This window comes from Trachinotus anak, unplaced genomic scaffold (genome assembly GCF_046630095.1).
Source record: "Trachinotus anak isolate AG129_WGS33_773 ecotype Australia unplaced genomic scaffold, CSIRO_AGI_Tana_v1 ptg000012l, whole genome shotgun sequence".
Taxonomy (NCBI): domain Eukaryota; kingdom Metazoa; phylum Chordata; class Actinopteri; order Carangiformes; family Carangidae; genus Trachinotus; species Trachinotus anak.
The window spans coordinates 19716427-19743777 of NW_027273863.1; the positions used below are offsets into that span (position 1 = coordinate 19716427).

The following is a 27351-nucleotide window of genomic DNA, read 5'->3' on the forward strand; positions in this document are numbered from 1 at the left end:
CAACCTTTACTTTCTCCTTGACATTCCTTTTAATTCCTGCTAAATTAATAAAGAGTGGTTATTTTTGAGGTGCATCAAAATTTCAGAGACTGTGCAAAGTTGCAAATGTACTGTTCTCATTCTGTGTGGTCTTATACCAGTGCTTATTTAATACTGTGTGTGATCATTGCTGGATTAATCTGTTACAAGACCCTGGGACAAAATGAGCTGCTGCTGGGCCCTTAATACCTCCCACTCCTCCCACTCTTTGTGCAATGTGCACAGCAGTCCAGTGCTATAATAATATGTTTCTCCAGGTTTGCTGTGTTGTAATTTTACTCCATTCAAATTAATATAGGAATATGCATCTAGTAAGCAAAATGCCAGGTCTTAAAACTAGCTCTTGACACAGGGACCATCTTCAACATACACTTTTAAGACAAGGTAATTAAGCAGGACCCACCTTTAGGGCTTAGTCATATAAGTTGATATTGTGCTATATTAGTTACAAGCAATCAGAGTACACAAGGGTCCCCCTAGGGGCATTCAACCAGCTGCCAAATCAACCTTCAATGTGCTGTGTTCATATTAAAAAATGCATTATTACTGTACCTTAATAATGTCCTGGCTGTATCATCAATTCAATTTTCAATTTTAGGAACATCTTATTTTATATATGTTTTGATGGAAGCCAGATTGACGTATTTGAAACACTGGAATATCAACAATAACTTTCAATAATGGTCACAGAGTTTGAGCAAAGCTCAGCTGCATAAGGCCTGTTTGTAAGGATGGTCCTACTGTTCAGTGTGGTAGGGTATGAAATTACGAGATCAAAGCAACAACCTGAAATCAGCCGGTTAATTAATTTTAATACAGGAGAACATGGTTGGAACAGTTTGAGTATATCAGCTGTGTCTTTTTCAGGGGCCACATTCTGTGCAGTTTGCATTTTGAGACTAAATAACTCTTAACAGGAAGGAAATGCAGCTGTCTTGGAGATCAGTATATTACAAAAAGGTTACAAAGGTATTATATAGTCACTACAAACCTACCGCAGAGGACTGGAGACTCACAATGCAATCTTATGGGATAAGAATAGGGACAGTGCAGTCAGTTCTCATTATAGTACAGGCTTTCAAGCACCATGTGAAACTTCTTTCTTCCTTGAAAAAAATCATTCTGCCAGCATTGACAGCAACAGTAGGCTGCCTTTCTTTTTTCTTTTTTTTTTTTTTTTTGAATCTCTTTTGAGGCACCCACGGTCATCCCTTGTGTTTCCACTGACAGCATGTGGGAGATTTTCCAGCAGCATGAATAGGTGGCCTTGGTGGAGGAGGCAGGAGGCTTTTTGACAGAGCAGAAGAGTCCTCCAACGTGGTAGCTGGCTCCAGCTTGCCACTGCATGTTCATTATCAGCAAAAACCTTGGTCACACAAAGTGGAGTGAAACAGACACGCTACAAAAAGTATTCATCTAAAAAACTTGATTTCATTAAAAGCAAAACGTGATCTTGTATTGGCATAATTTCAGTGAAATTTAATGTGGAAATCATATTTAAACTGTGGACATAGTTTCAGTGATTGCATGACATTGCTGCTTTTAAACAGTTATCCCTTCACTTCATGTAATGCTGTTTTCATGTGCAAACCACGTACTTCATTCTGAAACTGGATGCATGCATTGTGCCTCGTTAATTTAATGTGCTCCGGCTGAAACATGAAATAATGCAGACTTAAAACACATTTTCTTACTTATGTTTTGTTTGTTTGTTTGTTTGTTTTGATGAAAATAACAAAACAATACACCCTCATCAACTAAAATGGAAAATGAAATAAAAAAGTTTGTCACAAAAAAAAAAAGTAGTCACACAAAAACAAAATGTGCGCATATTTTACAATTTATTCATATATAGGATTATACTGTTGTGGGGAAAATTAGCAAACAACTTGACAAAGTCATTTTTCATTTCATGGTGACTTTAAAGTCAACTGAAGGATTATGCCTCTCTGAGGTTGAGCAAACTCCCACTTCTGCTCTCAAAGTCCTTATTTGAATAAAGTAATAAACACATGATGGTCAAGCTACAAACAAGACTTGTTTTTGTGTTTGTGAAAAGTAGGTATTTTTACATTTGACAATGTGGCTGTGAACAGTAAAGCCTCAAATGTAATGCAAATATATTTTCCAAAGCATACAGTAATTTAGGTGAAGGAGAAATCATATTTCTCGATATATACAATGCTGTACATGAAGTGCTGTCTGGGATGTGAGTGACTGGTGGCGTGCTGGTGTTGATGTATTCCTTCCTTCAGGTAATCCGCAGGATTTTATAAAGGTCTGGACTGTCCAGATGCTGGTTCATCCAGCTTAAGCTATCCATCAGTGTCAGATGGAAAACAAAACCTCACTTTTCCTCACTTCTGTATTTTCAGCTTTGTTATCCAGCGACTGTTTGCTCATCATGGATGTTTCTTCCTACAGCAACAAACTGCTACATATTCTCATTGATATATATGCTATATGGCCAAAATGGCACAATTTTGGACAATTTCTTAGCTCAAGGGAAGGGAAAGTCTTTGTGGCAGCAGTTTGTGGAAGGAACTTTCTTGTTTCAACAATCCATCTACGCACAAAGCCAGGTCAATAGATTTAATGCTCTAATGCTAACGTAAGGTTTACATATTTATGTTTATACAATTATTATTTACATATTTACATGTGCACCTTTAAAAATAGTAACAGTAACCTCCTGAATCCCTGTCTCTAGTTTTCCTCTTATTTACCTCAGTCTAAGTCCTTCTAGCCTCTTACTGGTTAGTTTAGTGACATGTGACTTGGAGACAGGAAGTACTGCGGTTGTGAAGTGGATGAAGGGTGGAGAAAAGTAAACTACAGCTTAAGAAGTTATTCTGTCTCCATCCAGTTGTTTCTTTTATCAAGAGTGAACCAAACCCTCAAGTAACACCAACATTAACCTGCACCTGAAGTCTCTAAAGTTAGCCCTTGATCCAACAACTCAACTGAATTTACCTTTTCTTTCTTTTGGTAACCTGTATTAACCTCTCAATCTAAATCTAATTTTAAATTAAAATTTAAGATTTAAATGAAAGAAATTGCTAATTTGAAAAATCAAAGTAATTTTCAGGAATTTGGTCAAAATATTGGACAAACAAAAATTTTGACCACACAATGATGCTAGAGAAAATGTTGTGGGATCAGTCTGTGCAAAATTTAATTGCAATCTATCTGAAAGTCGTCGAGAAATTTCAGCATGGACCAAGCAACACTGCCATCCACACTGCAAAAAACCTGACGAAAATGGTACCAAAACCTGCTGGTAAATCTCTGTGCCTTAATAATGAAATCATTCAGTGGTCATTACATTCCTGTCAGTACAAGTTCTGCAGTACTGCGGAACATGCATGGTGGCATTTTGGCTTGCACTGGTCAGCCGCTGTATCAGTGCTAAGGTTTATCACATAACGCCCTCGCTGTGGCCTTATCATTCCCCTCACAAAGGGCAAATAAAGGTTGGGTATTTGATAAAATAAACTATCATGGGCTGTTTACTTTAAGCCATGGTCCATCTTTGGAAGGCAGAGCTGTGCTTTCTCCCTCAGCTGAGCCATATAAACACCAGGTCATCTTTTGCACTGGGTAATAGAAGTGAGCTGGTGGAGATGTTTGTGTATGAAATCTTACATTTTACAGAATGTAATGAACTGTAATTTTGAGATATTGAATAATATCCAGCAACATTTTTGTCTGAAATTAGATTGATTTGGGAAATGTGTTTTGGAGTGAAGCTGTTCCAGACTATATGAACCACATGTATGAAAGAATGAAGTTATGTGATTCCAGCCATCAGTGCAAAAACATTGAGGCAGGAAACAATAACACAGAATTTAGATGTTCAACCTGATTCCTGTTCGCTCGTGGGACCTGTGTCCTCATCACAGTTGCTCATAGAGTTTTACCAACATACAGTAGGTAACAAAAGAGGTCAAATTCTGTGTCTGGACATATTTTGTGATAAATGTGTGAAAATATATTATGCAGATTCTAATGAATACCTATATGATATATGAAATATTGAGTTGCTTCCAGAGTACAAGTCCCACAGGGCTCTTTGCTTGGCCACTAGCCGATCTGACATGGCTTTGCTCTTTTAGCACCGAAATGTCAATTTCTCCCCAGACCTTTTCATTAGTGCACATTTTAGATGGATAGTTGGCCCTGAGTCTGCACTCCCATCCCATCCACTTTCCTCCTCACCTCTGGGGCCAATTAGGGCGCTGGAGCTGAAAATAAATGAAATGTGGTGGCAAAACAGCGTTTACTTCAAAACCTCGCGCTTAATTTGAAGATCTCTCTCTGATCTGAAGTTGAATTAGCAGGGTGATATTCCCTTTGATCTCGCAGGTTTTGCATTTGTTGCCAACTTATTGAGTGGAGACTCCAGAGGAACACTGAGCGTTGAGTGCGTGGGTACACTGTGGATACACACACACACACACACACACACACACACACACACACACACACACACACACACACACACCCGCCTACAAAGTGCATGTATAGTGCAGACAGTCTAGTGCCATCTTCTCCACTCTCTTTACTTCAGCAGTAAATATAAAGTGAATATAAAGAGGTGTAAAAAGCGACACTTTCAATTTTGATACATGTGAAGAATAGACCACAAACCGTGAACATTCCAACTCCATCTCCAACCTGAACCCTTACTTAAGCTGAAAGGTTCATTAAAACCACAATTTTTAATCAGTAATGATAAAATTGTACTCAACAAGTTAGTTGCTGAGATCTAGAAACATGGTGGCGTTGCTAAAAGAATTCAGACACAGGGAGATACGAAGCGGTAAGTCAATTAGACAGGTTGTTACAGCTCATCAAACTACTATTACCGATTTAACTTTGATCCTATCTGTGTGGAGCTGTCTTATTTTTGGTGTGCTCACTTTCAATTTTACATCTCTGATTGTCTGACCACACAGGGGTCTTAATGATGTCCAAAAACTGCAAAAGAGACCAAAGCTGTAATGAGTCAGAAGTATCCTTTAGAAGGAATAGTTGACCCAAAATCTCTTTTCATTTCCTCACACCCCTGAAGGCTTGAAAGGTTATGAAGAGTCTGTGGCTGCTCCCTAGAATGAATTGTAATGGTGAAACAAAGAAAAAAGAAAAAAAAAAAAGAAAAGAAATTTGTTAAAACATATCAAAACATCCATGAAAACTTCACAAACATCTCCTTTTTTGTAATTTCCCTGGATGTTGATGCCTTTTTTGCCCTTGTGTCTCTGGGAGATTCATTGTGACTGCTGTGAATCAAAGTTGAGCATTTAAGTTCATTCATTACCTCAGAAACAGAAGTTTGACAAACAAATCATGACTTAGGGTCCACTTACTTGCTCTCAGTTAAGTCCGGCTTGTGGATCGAGTGTTTGACACAAATCTAGACGGATTGTCTGGATGGACTCTCATCCTCGTTCCTCAGACTCAGATGGCTCTCCTGACACACAGCCTCAGGCTTAGCTGCTTTTATTCGGACTGTGGTAAAATTTAAAAAAGTTAAATACCACACACACACACACACACACACACACACAATGTAGCCTTCTGAGCAGTGGTGTACCACACATTGTGTCTACACGGAAAGGGAAATCGATAACATGTGAGGCCGCTGGGTTCAAAACATTATTGGCTGTGAATTCTCTTGTTCAGGTGTTGTGGGTTCGGTATATTGAGCTGCTTGCTGGCTGCTAATAGCCCCTCAGTGGGTTTGTGCGCTGCCACCGTGTTGTTGGATTTGAATGGGATTGATTCCCATTCTCACGCCAGAATATCTGCAAAGTAACACAAACAACACTTTAAGTCCAGGTAAAGGATCAGAACTGGTCTTTTTTTATTTTTTACAGTTAGAAAGTATATAAAGCAGCTAAGAATTCTGCCAAGGTTATTGTAATGCATTTTTTTGTACACCAAATGTATTGAATTTTGTCGAATGTGAGTTTATACAGTTTGTCATATGTCAAATACTGCGTGCTGTACAGTCTGGACCGTCAGTGGAGAAAATCAAACCTGAGGGAGACTGGAGGGAAAATATACACAACCTTCACTTCACTTCTGGAAAGATTGGAAAGAAAGTGGAAAGATTTAAGTCATGATTGCAGTGATTGTGGAACGATAAAGTCATGTTGAGAAAAACTGGACCACACGTGTTACCAGGAACCTTTTTATGTAGTTTGTCAAAATAGGAATCATATAATATATTACATTAAAGCAATCATGTGTTGGACTTGACATTTTTTACACCGGTGCCCTCCAATGGTTGAATCAAGAATGGCACTGTTGTAGACAGTCTTTCTGAGATAGCATCAGTATTGACAAAAAAATTTAATCTATATTTAAAATGTTAGTATCCAGCAGTTGTAGTTACTGCAGAATCATCTTTTTTACGTGAGCGAAATTTAGTTTTCCTAAGCAGTTAAAATTCCCATTTTGTATAAAGTAGGTACAGAACCTACTACATTAATACTGTGAAAGTATCAAAGCCTCAGTCCACAGAGAAATGCACACAGCCTATATTCAGAAACTGAGCCTCAAAACGAGCTGTTAGGACTTCTGTAACTTTGTGATGTCACAACAAAGCAGTCACTGCTCTCAGCCATGCCCCAAGCCCCACCCACCTTGAACCACCATTCAACCTTGCAGGATTTGGTTTCTCTGAGTGTTTACCTGAAATCTGCTTTATTTTTATTGGATCACTCAGAACTGTTGTCACTAGAGCTCCAGAGAGAAGCCTGAGAGAGGAGATGCAAAACTGCACTGGTTCTTAAAACCACAAATACATCTTCTTATGGATAGCAACACTTCAAATAAAACACCAGAAAAGTGTAAAATATGGGACCTTTAAGTGATTGGCTGGTTACATGAACCCAAACAGTTTTCATGTATCTCTGAAATGTGCGCAAATTCCTAAATACATTGTAAAAAAAAAAAAAAAAGAATTCCTCTGGAAAATATGTGACACTGGAATAAACCAAACACATCTACAGTATGTGGTTAACCAGTGTTAGGATTTAAGCAAGGAAGCCAATTACAGGTTTATACATCTTCTTTTACTTTTAAAGGTTTTGGCCATTGTTTCTATGATCTATGATAACCTAATATTCACCAAAGTAATTGTTGATATCTGGGAATGTGCATCTTAAATGTCAGCAACTCATAGTTGTGTGCACTCACTTCAACTTTTGATTCCACTGCCACATAAAGTGGTGGCTAATCTGGCAAACCTGCCGGCCTGTTTGCAACCTGTCAATCGCTGGTGTTTGTTTCCCTGTCACACTGATAGAACCAATTTTCCTTTAAGAGTTTGTATAAAATTAGGGAAAATTTTGTACAAAAAATAGCTAAACATTGGGAGCTTAATTTTGCAGAAATTAATTCAGTTTTAAAATAATAATTTCCTGTCTGTTTACATTTCCTCTGGGGTCTGGGGAATAAGTGAAGGCTCACATCGTGCTGTATGAGTTCAGTATGTGGGAGTTTTTTTCCTGTTTGAGGAGTCTTCCCAGCAACCTCGACTGTGACCTCTAGAGAGGACGGATAATAACTTCACTGCAATGAATGTTCAAAGTTAGTTTGCCCTCCACCCACAGCTATATCTCCAATTTCTGCATTTGCTTTCAAGCTTTCACTCTCCTAGTCGCTCAGAGTCTCTCTCTCACAGATGCACAGTCTATCTCCACATCTGTGTCTATGTCATTCTCAGTATATGTGATTCAGTCTGTTTCATATCCTTCCCGTCTGCATCTGCTGTTATAGCAAAAATAAAAGAAACAAAATCTTATTTCCAGTTGTTTTACGTTATCTTGTCTTACTAATTCACCTGAATTCACTGTATTTATGTCAGAATGAGTTTCAAGAATTAGGACCTTGAATGCTGGGATGAAGCACTGATCTTATTTCAAGCAAATGTATTTAAAGACTGATGAATGACTGTAAGTGTAGAGAAATCTTGGTGATGCTGAAATCTTCTCCAGCTTTTTCTCCCCCTTTAAACTCATTGTTTTATATTTTTAACACATTTACTACAGAGTTTAGTCTTTTACTCAGATTGTGCTAGTTTCCAGTGGCAATAGGAGGCTGTTTTCAGCAAATATATATCTCAGCTTAATCCACTGTATGTATACCTGCCCAACACCAAGCAGCAGACAGACAAAATTAGCAAACAGTTACTGACAGTGGAACATTAAGCAGCTAAAAAGCCAAGGACTTTTCTCAGGAGATGGTGGAGACCAAACCGGAGCTACAACCAGACATAGATTCATGAGGTGAGTAGAAACAGGACTGATATTGTGTTAATAATACACATGTAGGTCACCTGGTGGAGCACACACCATTTGGGCTTAGTCCTTACCGCAGCGGCCCAGGTTCAAATCCAGCATGGGCAAAAAAGGCAAAAATGTCCAACAAATAACAATAAAATACACATGTCTCACTACCCATTTATTATGTATTTACTGTTCTTTTTGTGCGCTATTGCATAGTTATGGTTGCAGACTCTCCCTGCACCTCCCTACACTGAGTCTAATTCATTTGCCAAAATTCACTGGTGAAAATCTAACATTGTGAAAAGGGAGCTGTTTGCTAAAGCATTAGGAATAACCCAAAGCTCTGTGTCTGTCAGCTTGTTGTGGTTTTTTTCTCTATCCTTTTGTGGTCAATAACATGGAAAATGCAGCTTGAAACACTCAGTCAACCTTGGGTCTTAGAATTTAGGTTTATTTTAAATTTATTCATCTCCAAAGTCACAAAATGTTCGACAACAACGTATTTGTTTTGCTTCTCCTTATGAAAAGAAGTATGATTGACATTTTTCTGATTGTGTAAAGGCACTAAAAACACTATAGGGAAAGAAATCTTAGTCAGCTTGGTTAAATATTGAAAGAGACAGGAATTCAATATTAAACCAAAACCACTTTCTTTCCCTAAACTTAATGAAAGTGGTTTTGTTGCCTAAACACAGGACACAAACCCCCGGTCTCTGTGTCAAAATCCTTCACTTTGTGTTCACACAACCCATTGTTTCACTTAATGGGTTCCAGACTAGTTATAAGTTTGGCCACTGTGTTCATCTGGGAGGAACGTTATCCAAATACAAATGCAAAAGTTTGTAACTGACCAACAAATATGAATAAACTAGAATGACCTCCTTGTGGTTGTATACCTCCGCCAGTCAGAATAGTTTTAGATTACAACCCTGTTTATCTAGAGCCCTTCCTCCAATCCTTGTCATTTTGGATGAAAGCATTATGTTTATTTAGACAACCTCAGGGTTTTCAGGGTCATTTCCTTCCTCTATTTTAAATGATTCTTTTTACATCCATATGCTACATTTCGTTATTTATATGCTCATTTCTTGTTTCTAATATTTTTCTCTTTGTTCTGGTGCAGGCTTTTAGACAGGGCGAACACCGAGGATACTCTCAATTCATGCTTGATTATTTCATCTGTCGTCACTGTCAGGCTCCACGTGTACACAACGCCGAGTGTGAATGTTTGGTTTGAACCCATGAATTGTTTTTCCTGTTTGTTGAAACGCAGCATACATTCTGCACTTGGCAGAATTGTTTCTGAACAACTGCCACGCTGATAAAGTCAATGACTTGAATTAAACTGCATGAAACAGCCGCAGATTGACAGGTGTTTGCCAACACAACAACGCGCTTCCACCTGCTGCAGCCTCGCCATAACCTTGCTGAATATTTCATATCTGCCAATATGTTTCTGTGTCACACTTTTGAAGTCGTGGTGTCAGATTTCACAGGGGTGAAATTTTTGGCGTATTGCTTTTTCTTTTATTGTTTTGCTTCACCTTTTTTCCACCACAACAATGTCAATTTACCATGCATCGCTCATCAAAAGCAACCTTGTCTGCCAGCTGCTGAACACAAACCTTCTCTTTCAGAGCCTGGCTGTTGTCATACATTTAAATTATTCATCCGAATTTTAATAGACAGGAATATGATTATATAGTTTGACAATGAAGAGGAGGGGTGCAGAAGAGAGGGGGGTGATGGTGTGGGGGGAGAAAAAAAATCCTCCAAAATTCATTTCAAACATTCATGCATATTTAATAGGCTGGGTGCCAAGACTTCACACAGCAGTATAATCCCAATATGCGGCAAGTCGTTATCGCTGTCATAGGCAATATGCAATAATTCTGCCACAGTGCACCCCTTTTGGAAGACCAAACAGTGTGGCGCTGGTGTTCAACACCCAAAAACAGCTTCCAAAGTCAAAACCCACAGCTTCGCTCAACTACATACAGTACACACACACACACACAAACACACACACACACACACACACACACACACACACACAAACACACACACACCCTCCTCTCAGATTTTTTTTTGGATTCCTTCCCTGCCTCACTTTGTACTCGACAGCACTCCCGTCCTCTCTGTTGCCGTCTCTGCTTTCTGATGGGTGTAAATGGGTGATGCGTGGGCGAGGCGTCCCATCCGGTGGCAACTCCAAACATGCTGCATACACACTGTTTTCACTGCTCCCTCCAACCTCCTGACAGCCCCACTGCTTCGGAGAGAGAGGTAACAAACAAACCGCAAATGAGGTTTTACTCCCTACTTTTACCAAACTCTTGAGACTTTATCTCAGAAGAGAAATATTCATCAAATGGTATAATGGTAAAAGCAGAAACTTTTCCTCCCTCTCTCTCTTGTGTCTTTTCCTTGTGGATATTTTTCATTTGCATGCTCTCCGGTGTCCCCAGATGGTAGAAGTGATCAGAAAATATGTCAGAAGAAATGTTCAATAATGAAGAAGTGCCGGGAGAGCTGTTACAATACAAACACATGAAGATGGGGGTGGGGGTGGGGGTGGGGGGTGGGGGGGGGGGGGTCAGTGAGTTGGGATGGGGGCATGATGTAAACCCTCATGGGCTTTCCCCAGTGGGGCCACAACAAAGGAATGTCACAACAAAAAGGCACATAGCAGCTTTATTTGCATTAGCACCTTAAAGAGGAGCCTCTCTTCAATAGTGTGTGTGTGTGTGAGAGAGAGAGAGAGAGAGAGAGAGAGGAGGTCACATGCTGTGATGTAAGATCATTGCGCTGCTGGTCTCATTGCCCCTTAGCTCATAGATGATTCATTAGCCTGTTTCAGTCAACAGGTAACACACAGGTTACTGAGTGTACAGAGATTCACACTGTATCACACCTGAAATCAGCAGTTTCCACCAGTTTATTCCAAGGCTACGTCCACACCACTACATTTTCATTTTAAAAATGAAAACAATCTCCGTCCACTCAACCGTTTTAGCTCCGTTTCAGAAATGATCTCCGTCCATGTGTAAGCCACAAGACAAAGGTCAACACTCACTCAAAAAAAAAATGCTCTGCAAGATTTTTGCAACGCACAGCACAACAAGTTTGCAAACAAAGATTTTTTTAATGTTTTACTTTGGTGTTGTATTGTAGTGATATGGCTAACCAGCTACAGCTAACGGCTAACTAAATTTACTGACAATTCTCATACTCTCATTTTTTGGCTTAAATTTCTGCATGTATAAATCCAGATTGATTCTTGATTCTTGATTCTTGCCAATTAACAATGAAATACTAGTGAGTATATTTCAAACCGTGGCTCAAAGTTACAGTAAGAACTGTCCATTTGCTCTAGTAAAAAAAGGCCTGCAGGTTTTACAGCTCAACTCCAATTAACATTCACATTTATGGCTCTGACATATCTGACCTTTCCTCCTCTTATAGATTCTGTGGATCAGGGGATGCTAAGAGCAGATCACACACTACATTTCAAATAACAAGGCAGGAAACTGCCCTTTTCATACTCTACTGAACAGAGTAATAGTGAAATGACTAGTGGTTACCAGCCAAAGTGCCTCACTCAGAGGATGAACTGTACCAACTGTGGCTGTAATATGAGAAAACTGCAAATTCATTCCTTACAAAGATATTTAAAAAGCTCAGGAACATTTCAGCATTTTTTTTTTTTGAGAGAGAGTGGCCTTTGCCCTCAGAGATCAGGTGTGTCATCTGGACTTGAAACCCTCAGTCGTGGTACCTGAACATTTTAAAAATGCTGCAGAGTCTGAACAAGCCCCCTGTCACCCGTTGGAGAACCGGTGTCCAGCAGCCACCTGCTTCCCATGAGCCTCTGGTGGGCTGTTGGCTTCCATTCATAAACGTTGGGGAAATTACACATCAGGTCTGACCTGGACGGCCATGTAATGGGCAGCACGCATAATTAACCCGGAGAACGTTTATTAGCCCCAACGGCACTGTTCGCGTGGTAGGGAGGCATATGGGGGAAATGTGTGTGTGTGTGTGTGTGTGTGTGTGTGTGTACCAATAACAGGTGTGTGTATGTGGACCAAGAGGAGAGGGAAAGTAAGGACATTTCTGGAACGTAAAGACATTCTCTGCAAAGTAAAGATATTTTTGAGTCAGACATTTTTTTTGGAAAGTCAGGACAGTTGTCTGTCCTCACTTCGGGGGGCTGTTTGAGATTAAAGACTTGGATTACGTTTAATTAAAGTAATTTCATTGTTATAGTAGAAATTTGGTTAATATCCATAGTTTACAGTGTTAGTAAATTGTTGTCAGGCGGCCTAAGGAACACTTCCTGTAACGGTTTGTTAGTCATTATCAAGAATATCATGAAGTCTTTTTCTTTTCTGTAAACTCTGTGTACCATTTATATCCACCTTCCAGAACAAAGATCTGTCTCCTTTTTGAGCCGTGCACTCTTCATATTTAACAATGTGATTGTGTTTGAGTGATTAAACAGTTGGTGGCATTACCTTTGGTTGAAATGCCTGTTGCATTCACCACTGTCTGGTAGTTGAGACTGGTGAAACCCAATCAGAAGGCGAGGCACGTGTCCACACCACTAGGTTTTTATTTTGAAACGTCTCCGTCCAGACGACCGTTTTAGCTCCGTATCAGAAACAATTACTTAGTTGCACAAAATGCTACAACAGAGGAACAGCAAAGACAATTGTAGCGTTAAAATGCAGAATTTGACTCCAGAACAGCTTCTAGCTCGTAATTCATTATCCATTTTAAAGGGACAGTTCATGAATGCACACATTGGAGAAAGCATTAACCAGATTAACTGACATGGGCGAGATTAAAGCGGTGAGAGGGTCCAATTTTCAGTTGATTGCCAGGTCTTAACTTAAATACTGCTGGAACATTGTTTTCACTTAAATAACTGGAATATCAGTGTTTATCTCAAATGTTGTCGTCAGTATATTTCTCAGAAAAAACAGAAAAGGCATTCAATGTTGATATTAGACTCTTAAAAACAAACTTGAAAGTCAGAAAAGTTTGAGAAGCTCTGTACAACAGATGAAACACCTCTCGCTTGTCATTTTCTGTGGTGCGTTATAGTGCGAAGAGATATAGGACATATACAGTAGTGTGTATGAGCTGAGGGTGTTTTCTCAACAAGCCATAACACAGAGAGAATAAATGGCTTCTCCAGCTGAAATTCAACCTCCAGCCTGAAACCTCTCATTCAAATTCACCATCACTCACTTCCATCAATCATCTGGGTTTTTTTTTCTTCTTCTTTGCACCAACAACAAAGTGAATCTCGTTTGGAAGCAAAACAATTACCGCGGCTCTGTCACAGATAGGTCTTCCGAGTGCCTCGGCTCCTGTGAAAGTATGCCAGGTTTTTGATGCGTCTCTCCCCGCTCCCCCCTCACCCCCCACCTCCCCTCGTCTCACCCGTCTCATGGAGATGTTGGCCGGCTATCGCTGTTGGCCAGTCGTCCCGCTGTTTGAGATGTACTCCCTGTGCCTCCGTCTAGAGGGAAACTGTGACAGGCTTATCTCCCCTGACGCTCACTCACCTGGAAAAAAAAAAAAAGAGGCTGAAGGGGTTTGCAGCTTCACTTCACCAAGCACCTTCCTCCAGAGCTGAAACCCACCCTGGGGGGAAAAAAATAAAAAATTCAGTTGAAGAATTTATTTCATTGGGAATTAAATTTGTACCCTAAGAGGTGTTAGAGGTGAAGTGGCACACAAGAGATATAGTGACAAGGGATAAATATAGTTATTACAGAAACAACAACCCTGGATTGTAAAGTAAAAGTTGAACAGTCACATCACCTTAAAACTGGGTTGGTCACTTTATTGTTCGAGACAATCATCGAACTGCCAACAGAGTAAGAAATGTCTCAGAACGGAGATTGACCTAGTTTTCGTCAAACAAACCTGTGCAGTCGATCAAAACCACACACACACTTTTAAACATTTGTTTTTATTAATCTTCACCACTTTCTTGTTTCAGTTGCTGAACCCGAACCACATCTTTCCCTAATTGTGACCGTACCTCAGTTAGACAGACTGACTGGGGTTGATGTCCTTTGAATGGTCACTCCACAGCTTCTAATTGTATCATTTCCTTTTAATAAAAAGGGCAAATTTTTCAAAAGCCTGCTTGCTGTTAGACACTGTATTGTGTTGTATTACTGACTTTGCAGCAGCATTCCCTCGACCCAGTTAGGCCAAATGGCTGCTTCACAAAGTGATGCAACATTGACACACTTTTTTTATGAATGTATGAAACCACAGAGTGTCCGAAACCTAGGGAAGACAACATAAAAAGTAAATATAGGAATGTTACGCTGCTTTGCACTGCTATTCTTTCAATATGCTCACCTTATTTCCCCCAGGGGTGTTTTAAATGTTGAAATGTGAAAATCAGGAGCAGCATAAAGGGGGCAACTTTTCTACCAAACAGCCCAGAGGTGATTTTCTGTGGACGGGATGTTGTTACTTTGTTTGAGAACAACTTCTCATGTGCAGTGCTGATATGCTGATTGTTCCTTGATGGTTTTTCCTACTAAAGTGATAATTAAGGAATCTGTTGGTGCTGGTGCCCCTCATGACATTAACGGAGAAAAAAAAACAAACAAAAAAAAGTGTTCACATTCATCTTGCTGCAGTGGATGCAGGTAATGGTGAACATTTCGTGATGGTTACACAATCACAAAGTCTTTCATTAACACCTTGCCCCTCAGGTTTCCATGGAAACAAGCTTGGCAACTGCACACATGTGAATGTGTTGGAGAGAGGAAAGTCTGTCTTCTCACTCAGCGAGAGTGTGTGTGTGTGTGTGTGTGAGTGAGAGAGAGAGAAAGATAGCATATGGCAGCAGCAGCATGTGCAGGAGTGTGTCACTGAGTAAATATATCTGTGTGTGTGTGTGTGTGTGTGTGTGTGTCTCCACTTTTCTGCTGCTTTTGGTAAGGCTGTCATGCATGCATGTGCTGCGTATGAGCATGTGCTCATTTTATATGCATGTGTGTGTTTGTGTGTGTGTGTTTGTGTGAGAGACAGTGCATGGGTGACTGCTTGTACATTTGCATGTGTGCATGTATTTGCATATTTAATCCTGTTTATGCAAGTAAGCAAATGTACAAACTGCAGGACTGTGTTTGTGTTTCTTTCCTTTTCCTTCTTTTGTCCACACTTGTTTAAGTATGCATGTGTGTCTGTTTGCTGACATGTTAATGTGTGTGTGTGTGTGTTTGTGTGTGTGTGTGTGTGTGTGTGTGTGTGTGTGTGTTTGTGTGGGAAAGTGTGCAAGCGTGAATATGCATTTTTATATTTCTGAGTGTTTGGGTGCATGACAGAATGTGAATGTGTGTCTTTGTTCATGTGTTTCTACGACTGGCTTCACATCGGTGTGTGTTCATGTGTGAAAGTGTGTGTGTGTATGTGTATTCTGTCTATGTGTGTGCTTGCATGGGTTAATGTGTATACAAAAGTATAAACACACCAAGAAGAACCGTAAAGCGACCAGTTTGAAGATGAATACTTGATCCACTTCTGAGAAGCAGCTGATTGCCTTCACACACACACACACACACACACACACACACACACACACACACACACACACTCATACTTGTACTTCTATCTTTGTGAGGACACTCATTGACATAATGCGTTCCATAGCCCCTTACCCTAACCTTAACCATCACAACTGAGTGCCTAACCCTGACCCTGACCTTAACCTAAACCTAATTCTAACCATAACTCTAAAACTAAGTCTTAACCCTCAGAATGTGATTTGAAGATGTCTCAAAAAGTGAGGACCGGCCAAAATGTCCTCACTATGTTAGTAAAATACTTTTTTTGGTCCTTACTATGTAGCAAGTACAAGTACAAGTACACACACACACACACACACACACACACACACACACACACACACACACGAAGCAGCATCTTGTATTATCTCACCCAGCAGACGCAAATCACTCTCCTGTGACATTTCAATGCTTTGAAGAGAAATTTCATTTGACCAATTTGACTCTGGACAGTGGTACTAACACTCAACACACACGTCCTAACACAATTAACTCCACTAGAGAGCTGCTTTGAAAAAACTGATAGAGAACTGAAGAGACTGATAGGCCTGAGGTGAGTCAAAGACTTTTACATACATGTCCATTTGTGCCAGCTTTGATCTCAGCACTGTTATTTATTGATGTCCACTCCACCTGCATAAAAACATAGACACTCATGCTGTCTTTTTTCTCTGTTCCACATTCTGACATATTATTTTTTATTTATTGTTTTTTTTTTTTTTTTGCTCTCATTGCCTTTAGGTTCAGCTGTTTCTCTTTCCTTTATTTTAACTTGGTTCCTTATGCCACTGTCAGACTTTCACCTTCATTTCAGAATCCAGATCCAGATCACCATCCAACATTACGTCAAAAGTGACGCAGACCCGGCAGGCAGCGACCAGAGCCTTAAATAAGATGTTAACAGGCCATATTATCATGGTTTCTACTGGATTACTTCAGCTACAGTTGCATATTCTGTTACCGGGCAAGCAGAAGAGGAGAATGAGTCGAGCAGGGATCCAGAGGGAAGCAGCAGGGTGGAGGCAGATCAGCAGGCTTGACCAGGCGAGGTGGGGAAACAGAGTCAGAGCAGGCTGGACTGTAGGGAACCGGAGAGCAGTGTGAGTTCAGGGAAACAAACAGGCACTGAGAGCAAAACTGGTACTAAAATATGCTTGTGACACTGATGGTTACAGCCTTTATGATCTGGCAGAGTGGAAGTGGGCAGGGCTGAGTATTTGTAGAGGTCTTGATTGCAGAGTGGGATGCAGCTGGTGGGGTTCTGCTACGACTCCGGTGCACCTGCAGACAGTCTCTCTCCCTCTCTCTCTCTCTCTCTCTCTCTCTCTCTCTCTCTCTCTCTCTCTCTCACACACACACACACACACACACAGACAGGGAGAGAGGAGAGAGGAGAGAGCCACTCAGGTGATGGAGACACCAGTGTCGAGGGCACGACAGACGATGCCCCGGGTGCAGTTGTAACATTTTCGGATTTGGTAAAACCACAAATAAAACCATGAAATAAAATAAAGAATGGACGCTGGTGTGTATGTTGAATCATTGATCCTCAGTGTCTTTCCCTCTGATTATCTGTCTATCCAATGCTTCAGTGCTGTTTTAATACATCCCCTTATTTTTCTCTTTCATTTTCACTTTAATTTTCCCTTATTGTCGTCTCTCTCTGTCACTCATCTCTCTTTAGCCCTGTTACATTTTGTACCATTGATATCAGACTCAATCATTTCACCTCTCTCTCTCTCTGTTCTTTCTAACATTAATATTCCTTCTCTCACTCTTCTCTTCTCTTCTCTCTAGTCCTTGTCTCATCGTCTTTCTGTCTTTCTTTCCCTTCATACTCTCACTTCCATTCACTTCAGTTCTGTTTCTCTCCTCATTTCCCCTTTTTTATTTTATTTGTGTCTTTATAGATTCACTTGTTCTGTTGGTTTTCTACATAGGCAGTGTTCAAAGACTGACAGTCTGTTCACTTGTACTGCTTGGATAAACGTGTCGCTCTCCTGAACAAGTCATCAGTTCAAAGAAAAAGTCAAAGATACAAACCTGGCACAAGAAATATAAAGAGAGAAGTCATCTATGACTCACCAGGAGCTTAAATTCTGTTGCATGCACCACACAACGCAAGCTGAAGCTTCAGATTAAACTTTGTAGAGATCAAAAAATATATTCAGTTGATTAAATCACTTCACATTTTGATTCTGAGTTGATTTGGCAACGATGGTTGGATGTTTTGTTTCCAATTTCAACAAAGAAGGATGGGAGGATTGGATTTGTAAACTGTAACGTCATCTATTTGAACATTAGTTTGGACAAATATGATTTAAAAAGCTTTGACCACATTATTTCTCACATGATATTTCAATATCACATTATGCTGATGACACACCGCTATATTTATCTTTTAACTGTAACATCTTTGAAGCCAGACACAAGACAAAACTGCCTTGGTGCAAAAAAAAAAAAAAAAAAAAAAAAAAGTCTTAAAATTTCCTGCAATTTAACTATGACAAAACTAAATTTCTCCACATATTGTTATACATAGTTTCTCAAATTTAATTTGTTCAACATGTTAAAACTAGTGTAAAAATTCTTGGGAGCAGCCTCCTGGAAAGTCCCAGAGAGATTAAATTAGTGCAAACCCATAAAAAGAAATATCTTGAAACCAAAGTGCTTGTGTGGGTTGTACACATAATTCTGCTTGTTTACAGTCACTACATTAACATGCACAAATTATTCCAGTTTTTGCCCTTATTCCAAAGCAGACAATATTCCCACTAACCTGTTTTCATGCAGCCGTGCAGACTCTGATTAACTCTCATTAAAAGGTTGGTGTTGTGACATTTGCACAAATCCAAAAATCTGTTAATATTGAAGTTTTTCAAAAATGTTTTCAAAATGTTACCTGCCTTTCTTCTTCCACCCAGAAACCTGGGCTTTTCTTTTGGGTTTTGGCAACTGTTATTTAGTTGGTTTGTGTACAACGCACAGAGCTGACCATAAAAAGGCGAAAGGCTGTGTGTTGCAAACTGCTGTAAAAACCCCAACTGAGACACATGTTAAGAATGTGCTCATAATATTATTATTTCCCACGCCTTATTCGGAAAATGCTAAATAAAAAAAAAAAAATAAAAAAAAAAGGCTAAATTTGGTACATTAAAACCAAATATGCAGTTGACATAACTTATATTGTCATATTGTGAATAATCATGTTGCCTCTTTTCCCTCTACATTGAGGATATAACCAAAATAAAACTTCCTTGTTGCACATATTTGTTCCCTGATACGGTCATATCCTTTCTCTCCTTCTTCATCACTTTTCCAGCTATCCTCTCACTTTTACTTCCCCTCATACCGTCATGGTGTCTCTGTCTGTGTTTTAGTCTGACTGCTTGTTTCTCCCTCTCATCTGTTCCCATCTGATCTCTCTCACTGTCCATGTGCCTCTTTTTCTCTCTCTCACTTTCTCTTTTGTTTGACTCCTTCTCCGAATGTTTCACTTTTTCTCCCTCGCTTTATCTTTGTGACTCAGTCTTTCCTTCTGTCTCTCTTTCCATTTCTGACTCACTCGCTCTCTATTTTAATCTCAGTTTGTGTCTACATTCCCACTCTCCTTTTCTGCCTGTGTCCAGATCTTTCTGTTTGTCTGAGTCCTTCAGTCCCTCTTTCACCTCTCTGTCTGACTGCAATCTTTTTGTTGCTTTCTTTCGGTGTCTCTCTCTCTCTTAGTCTTTTTTGTTCAGTACATTTAACAGTCTTTTGGTCTTTTCCCCCCCTTTAAACCCCCCCCCACCTTTAATATACATCTCTCCTCCCCTCTCTCTATTCTGTGCTCACACCAAATATGGACGCAAATCCTCTCCAGCCTTTTCTGTCTATCATCCTTCTCCCTCTGTGTACAACCTGATTGACTCAGCCCCCATCCTCCACCCACACACACACACACACACACACACACACACACACACACACACACACACACACACACTCCTCCTCTCTCCACGCATATGTATCTGAATTAGCCTTGGTTGCTTGCGGCGACTTCCATCTTAATAAGTGTGTTGTTTATGGGCCTATAAGCAAAATGTTGCCTGCACAGTTCATTACTGCTGAGTGGGGAGGGAAACTCCCAGGAGGCAGCGCACTCACTCACTCACTCACACACACACACACACACACACACACACACACACACACACACACACACACACACACACACACACACACACACACACACACATGCTTCTGTATCCTTCTTGTATTTATCCTCTGTGCACTCTTTTCTTCAACATAACACTACAGTGCAAATTCAATATTTTGCTAACACTTTTTAATGAGGCACCATTTATTAATGGTTTAAGGGTGGTTACACATCTCTTTATGAATGGTGAATGCATCATTTGATATTTAATAATGTTTTACTTAATAATGGCCTATAACTTTATATTATAAACCATGAATAAGGACTGTTTGTTTGGAAGCTGTTTCATTGGAGGAAAGCTCCTCTAGTGGACATTTAGACCATTCAACATCTGGAAAAGTGTTGCAAACACATCTGGATAAACTTAATGTGCAGGGTTTGGAAGATTTACAACTGCAGACTGATTGTTTATTGATAATAATTAATATTCTTAGCTGCATATGACTTAATTATTTTGCGTGTTTTTACTAAATTTCAATAAGCATCTCTAAAACAGTTAACAAAAACTGAACAGAACATCATAACCTTCATGAAAGTAGGATTTACTGCAGGCTGACTACTGAGAGTATAAATGCCTTACAACTTGATACCGATATTTTAAAGGGTAATCTCTACTGTCAGCTCATCCTGCAAGATACCAGTTATTTTATTTTTATAACCTTTCTCAGCTGTAAAAAGAGTAAAGCTTTTCCCCCCTCAGTCTGTTCCTCTCGGCAGTGCAGCCAAAGTGCAGCAGTCAGCATGAATCAAGAAGTATGACTCCTACAAAAGCAACATGTATGCATCTTTTGGTTCGTATGATTACATTCCAAAAAAAAAAAAAGCATTTTCAGGAATATAAGTGGCTGCATTGTTTAAATAATGAAATGCACTCAATCAGAAAAGATCTCAAAAGGTGATAAGTACTAATTCAACAGGATAGTTTAGGTTTTGGGGGCAGTGTTAAGTTTAAGATATTGATTGTTGGACATTCTTAGCTTTGAGGCCCCTAGACTACCTTCACATCATCTTAACCACTTGCCGCCACCTTCACCGTCAACATACCATCACACTTCATGCAGGAACAAAAAGGCATCCAACGTTTTGATGAAGTGTGGGTGCACAAAACATAGTGGGCTTTAATACCTAAAAAAGGACCACACCATCGGTTTGACATTGTTAGCCTTGTAAGTTACAGAGATGTGAAACTTGCTCTTTATCATAACATCATAATGAAACAGATTGCTTTGTTTTTTGGTTGAGTTCCTGAGTTTAAATTCATTTGAAAGTGTGAAGTGATCTGCAAATTCTTTCTGGTGGTGCTTTCGAATACTCAAGAGAAAATCTGACAGAGCAATTTGCAACTTGCCATTACAATGTAGCACTGCAAAATAAAGGATGTGCTTTTTAGAAATTGAATATGCGACACAGACAATAGTTAAAAATGGATGAAAGTAAAATTTGTCACAAAGTTAACAGGCAACGAAAATGATTCTTGGTGACTTTACAGAAGGAAGACACTGTAGATGACCAGAGTTGGAGAGCTGCAAGCTAGCTAGAAGTAAACAAAGAATCAATGCAGTGTAGTTACTATTTCAAAATGCAGTCAGTGAATTTCACGATGAGGAGATTAGAACATTATTATACTTTGTGCAGAACTAATGTTGTACTGTATCAGTTTGACCGATGATGGTCCTTTAAATATCAATAAATAGACAAGACTGCAAGATCTGAGGAGATGTCAGATAATTTATAAGCCTCCACATCCCATTTGGAGAAAAGGTAGAGGACATTGGTCTCCAAGTACAAAGGGAACTGAAATTAGGTTGATAGGAAAATCACTATTGACGTAGGTATGGGAGACTTTATTCATGGGAAGTAAAGTCTTTCTTTAGGGAAACAGTAACATTACCAGTGTGACATGGTGATGTATTGTTTGGAAGTGCTACAAATAGAGTGTCTTCTGTATGAAAACAAATGGAGAACTTATGCCACCAATCATTTGTGCAGTTTTCACGTATTAACAGATGTCTCAGGGCAACTTGTCCGCCTCATATCCTAGTTGTGATATCTTCCACACTGTTTCCCTCCACAGAGTGGGGAGTCAGGAGACACTGTGACTGCAGGAGCGACAGTACATGACACTTGAACACACACAGTGGGAGCGGGTTGGGAAACAGATGTCTGTGCAGTGCTGCAAGAAAAGAGTTAATGCTGAAACCGTGTGTGACAGAAGCGTTTCTCCGTGTCGCTTAAGTGTGAGATCAGACATGCATAGACAAACATACAGATTAACATGTACAAAACACACACAAGCAAGCAAGTACGCTCTCACACAGACACACACAGATACAGTGTGACAGCTGCTACATCACGCTGGTTATTAGTGTGTTTGGTCCCTCTGGAGCAGCGCTGCTGGAGCTGTGTTGTCAGGAGACGTGGGTCAAATGAGTCAAGAGCTATAATGCATGAAACGCACAAAGAGGAGATAATCTGGACCCAGTTTGTGATTTTTACATTTATGCTTCTCTAAAGAGATGATTACATTCAAGTCACAGACGCAAGCCACGGTTTGTTAAAACTAAATTGAAGTTAAACTCAAAGAAACCCAGTGGGTTTTTTGATAATGCCTATCACAGCTGTGAAGCAGCTGTGAAGTGGCTCTTTGATTCCACAACTAAATAGACACGTGCAGTGTACAATAATGTTGGTTTGTACCTCCATTTGCAAAATGTAACTCTACTTCTTCAGCCAGTGAAAGTCAGACTCTTGCTCAACATGTACATTTCACTACAGCTTAGGGCTGAGTAACGTTCAAAAAGTTTTGATACCTTGAATACTTTTATTTCCAATACCACTTTTATCAAATCCATTTTAAAGGAGCCATTTGTAAGTTTTGCTGTTGCTACATAGCTAACGTTAGTATCAACAGTTATTGACTTACCCGTATAGAAGAAACACTGCGAGTTCAGCATCAAACTTCATTCATTTACTTGTAAAGAGCTGTCTCAAGTGGCGGAAAGCAACCATTTTATTTTGCTTCCATTTATGTCACTTCTTGTCTTCTACTAAAGTTAGCATGCTAACCAGCTAGCCCAGGGGAACTGTCTCATCACTTTCCGATACCAAGTCACTGCGTCCAGGCTGCCCTGAGGAAGTAGCACTGCTCAGAGGGCGTTTTATAACCTCTTGTCTTGTACTAAATTGGTCTGTTTGCTGTTTGGTGCGAGGGCAGGTGGTTTACAATGGGTTTATCTTAACTTTTGGCTGGAAACATCTGCTTTTGCTGAAAGTAGAAATAACTCGACGGATAATTTGGAAAATTTGATTAGACCATTGATCCATACAGTAAATGTCCTTTAAAACCAAAGTAGTTAATAGTCTGTAGAGTTGGGTGGAACTTTGGTTACTTAGATCCATAAAATTGATAATTTTAAATTAAATTAATTCAACCCGTGCTAAAAATCTGTTGTAACTGTTTTCAGGGTTTTCAAACAGTAACTTACATTTGCAATATACTTGAGGGAGACTTTTACAGGCAGGAATGTAATTCAAATGTATCAAATGTAAAAACAAAAAATTACATGAAACACAGAAACTAGGGCTGGCAAAATCCAGTGTCAACAATGTTTCCAACCCCATTTTCTACTCCAATCTCTCCAGGCACACACAGGCAGACACACAGCGGCACTAACACTGTTAGAAGGAATCTCTCTCTTTGTCTAAACTCCCCAGAGACACAAATAATTACTTTTCCATGAAATCCACACAATGTGAATTTTGTTTTCCTCTATAATTTTATAGATAATTGAATTAAATACCCTAGAGGCTTTATATTGCCACAAACACACACAGGGAAGAAATCTAAAAATTTGTCTCAGTGTTGACTTATTATATCTCTGCCATTAGTCGACTTATCTGAATGCGCTCCATGTCTGTCTGGATAATGCTGGATTGACTGACACAGCCAAAAAACAAAAATAATTGCCTTAAAAATAACACAAGCAATCACAGCAGCTGCACACAGCTGCACATACACATACTCGTAGATGCACATGTGTGCAGACACATTCGAACAGATATACTTTTATAGGCGAGGGACTACAAAGCGCCTGGCAATTCTGTATTTGCTCGTTGAGCTTTCATTAAGTGTGATGGAGGTGTGAGGGTTTCGTTTGATCACTGTCTTATCTACATCCCAATTACTCCAGCCCGTTAGCTGCCAACGGGAGTGAGCGGCTAAGCTAAGACAGCCTTGAAGTCCATCTACCCTCCCTCACTTTTTTACTTCAAATTAGGGTTTCTTTACACCGTTTTCAGAGTTTTTAGCCAAACATATATTTGGCTTTGGGCTGGTGAAAGCAGGGGGGAATCGTCTTTTTTACTTAGCTGAAGATGAAAGGGATGTGATATCTCCTGTGATCTGATCTTGTGTCAGATTTGAATTCACCTCACTCAGCAGCTAAAACAAATGTAAACAAATGTAAGAGATTGTGTTTTGGTGTCACTGGTGCTGAGATAATAACTTAGAAAAAGCACAAACCCAAGACAGCGAGAGCAGCAGGATGTCATATAGTTTGAAGAGAGTAATTTGCAGCACATACAGATGCACAATTTATGTTTTAAATCAAAATTTAAGTTTATTATCCTTCACAGGTTGGAGAGTGATTTAGCTCATGAAAAAAAATTTGCCAAATTTAGGAGCTTGATGGTGTTTATTACTGATTACTTAAGTGGAACTGTTCATAGGGAAACTTTAATGTGAGTGATCAAATCTGCAGCTTTTTCCTTTAGAGTTTCTCTTGCTGGATGAAAAATACAATTGCTTGGTTAAAAGCTTATTGACAGACAGTGGAATCCACCCAAACTAATTATATATATATATATATATATATATATCCCCACATACACACATACATACACACATACATAAACACACACACACAGTATATCAGCCCTGTGTGTCCCTGGTGTAATAACTGCACTCAGTCATTTTGCATTATATAACAGCACAGGGTACCATGATATTGTATAAGGCTGAGCTGTAGGGAGGTCACTGTGTGCACTGCTATTTACCTCATTCACTATTCTAATACACACACACACACACACACACACACACGGTTTTGTCTGCTCAGTCTGAAGCCTCCAGCCTGAAGACATAAGAGTGTAAAGAGACAAGTGTTAGGATGTGAAGTGACGTGAGGTTGTGCAGAGAGGAACAGTCCTCTATCTGTCTCTGAGGGTCTGCAGTTACAAGTTAATAACACTATATATATATATATATATATATATATATATAAATAAACATAACACATAGCAGTACCTCCTTGTATCCAAAACTAATTCCATCCGACAGTGGTACTGTAAAAAAACTGCATGTGAATGCTGGTTTTACAGGAACCAGGTTACAGCTGGGCATATAAACATGTCTCATTAATGTCAGAACTTCATTTCTCCCAGTAACTTGATTTCTCCTCTGCATGTTAACAAAGTGATGAACACTTGTATTACTGAGACCTTAATTAATTAGGAAGCATTAGCTCATACACAAATGAACTTGTTGATTGTTTTTTGCACTTTATTATCGTCTGGCTGTATTACTGTGTTTTTAAGTACAACATAAATAAATCCATTTATTCAGAGCAGTGCAGCCATCAGGAGGTAGTCAGGGTGGGTGGCGTTCGTACAAAGCAGACGACTGTTGCACTACAGGCTGGAGTTCACATCCAAAGCCCCATTGGTGGTTTTGTTTATGTGATGATTGAAAACAAATACCTTGTCTATCAACATTTTACTGATATGTTCCATAGTAATAAATCTGCAACTTGCCTTATACTTAAATTAACATTATATTCTTATAGTTGTTATAACAGCGGTCAGATTGTTTTTTGGTTGTGTATTGGTTTTTTTTCCTGTGGCCTGAAATTTGGTGTTTGAAGGTGTGTGTGTATGCAAAAAGGTGTGCACCAGGACAAGGTGGTGACTCATGGACAACATTGACTCTTGCAGCTGATTGGCTCCTGTCAGATGTCCTCTTCAAATATATAAAGACCCAATAGCGTGGTCTCAACCAGCCACACCATTATCTGCATGTGAGTAACTTCTGCTGTGCCAAGGGCTTTGTGGTATTTATAGTTAGTAGAGTTGGACTGTCATTTTCTTTTGACCACCTTTTCTCCTTGTTTTGCTTGTTAGGAAGGTTAGTTTTTGGAATCTGGGAAGGTTATGTTTGTGTTTTGTTTCTAAATAGATTTATTTAGTATTTCGGCCTGTGTCCACTGAAGCTGGAATATACTCTCAGTTTATTGGAAAGCACTTTGTAAATCAATACAACAGATAACAGATGGCTACTCGGGACTTTTTGAAGATGGGTTACTCACGTTAATAGAGAACATAATAAATAATTAGTGTATTTGCAGTTAAAAGTTAGTTGTATGCAAGTGGAATTTCTACAATACCAGGTTGAGTTTGGTATCACAGCTTCATAGGTTTTAATAATCTTCACATCTGTTCCAAGCTTAGTGTTATAGATCAGCTGCAAATAAACTAAATCAGACCAGGTTGAGCTCAAACCCCTGGGTCCACTGTACAAATTATAATTGCACTTCTAATCATGCCTATTGATCATCCTCCCACACGTATTTCAGTACTTCTAATTCCGAGGTAATGAAAATGTTGGTGGTACGCCTCATTTTCTCTGCATTTCACTGGTTTCTTCTTCAGGAATGAATGTTTGAGGAGTCTTATCTCTCTGTATTGATGTGTGTCAGCCTCAACTGTTCACACATAACGACAGAAGAGGGGCTTTTTGAGAAACGGCCTTGATTTTCTCTCCACACCGTTCTGTACCGACGCAAGGAAGAAGAAACAAATCTCTCATGTCACGACGAAATGAGCTCGTAAACAAAGGCTGCTGTTTAGCTGCAGCCATTGTTGTCTAAAACCCCGCTGCTCGAAACAAACAGGGTGTTTCTGGGCTTTGCTGTCATCACAAGAGCGACTGTTTGGAGATTGTTAGTCTCATTACGTTGTGTAAAAGCAATAAAATCATAATTGTTTCGTGGCTCGAAACAGCCCAGCGATCTCAGTGAAACAGGGTTCCTTGGCTGCTGTGTCTACAGAAATATCATGGTCTTAAGTCTTAGTTTCATCACAGCTCATTATGTTGTGCAGAATAAAGTTATGCAGTTATGGGGTTTCTGCCTTGAAATTGTTTGGGAAGTTTGCCCTT

At 39.6% G+C, this 27351-nt stretch overlaps 1 long non-coding RNA gene across 1 annotated transcript; it reads right to left on the bottom strand.

Moving 5' to 3' along the window:
- Nucleotides 1-10135: 10135 nt before the first annotated feature.
- LOC139629878 (uncharacterized) lies at nt 10136-17168 on the bottom strand. Its single transcript, XR_011693067.1, has 3 exons — nt 16902-17168; nt 13788-13912; nt 10136-10608 (listed from the first exon to the last, which is right to left on the bottom strand). It is a non-coding gene; the product is annotated as an uncharacterized lncRNA (long non-coding RNA).
- Nucleotides 17169-27351: the final 10183 nt, after the last annotated feature.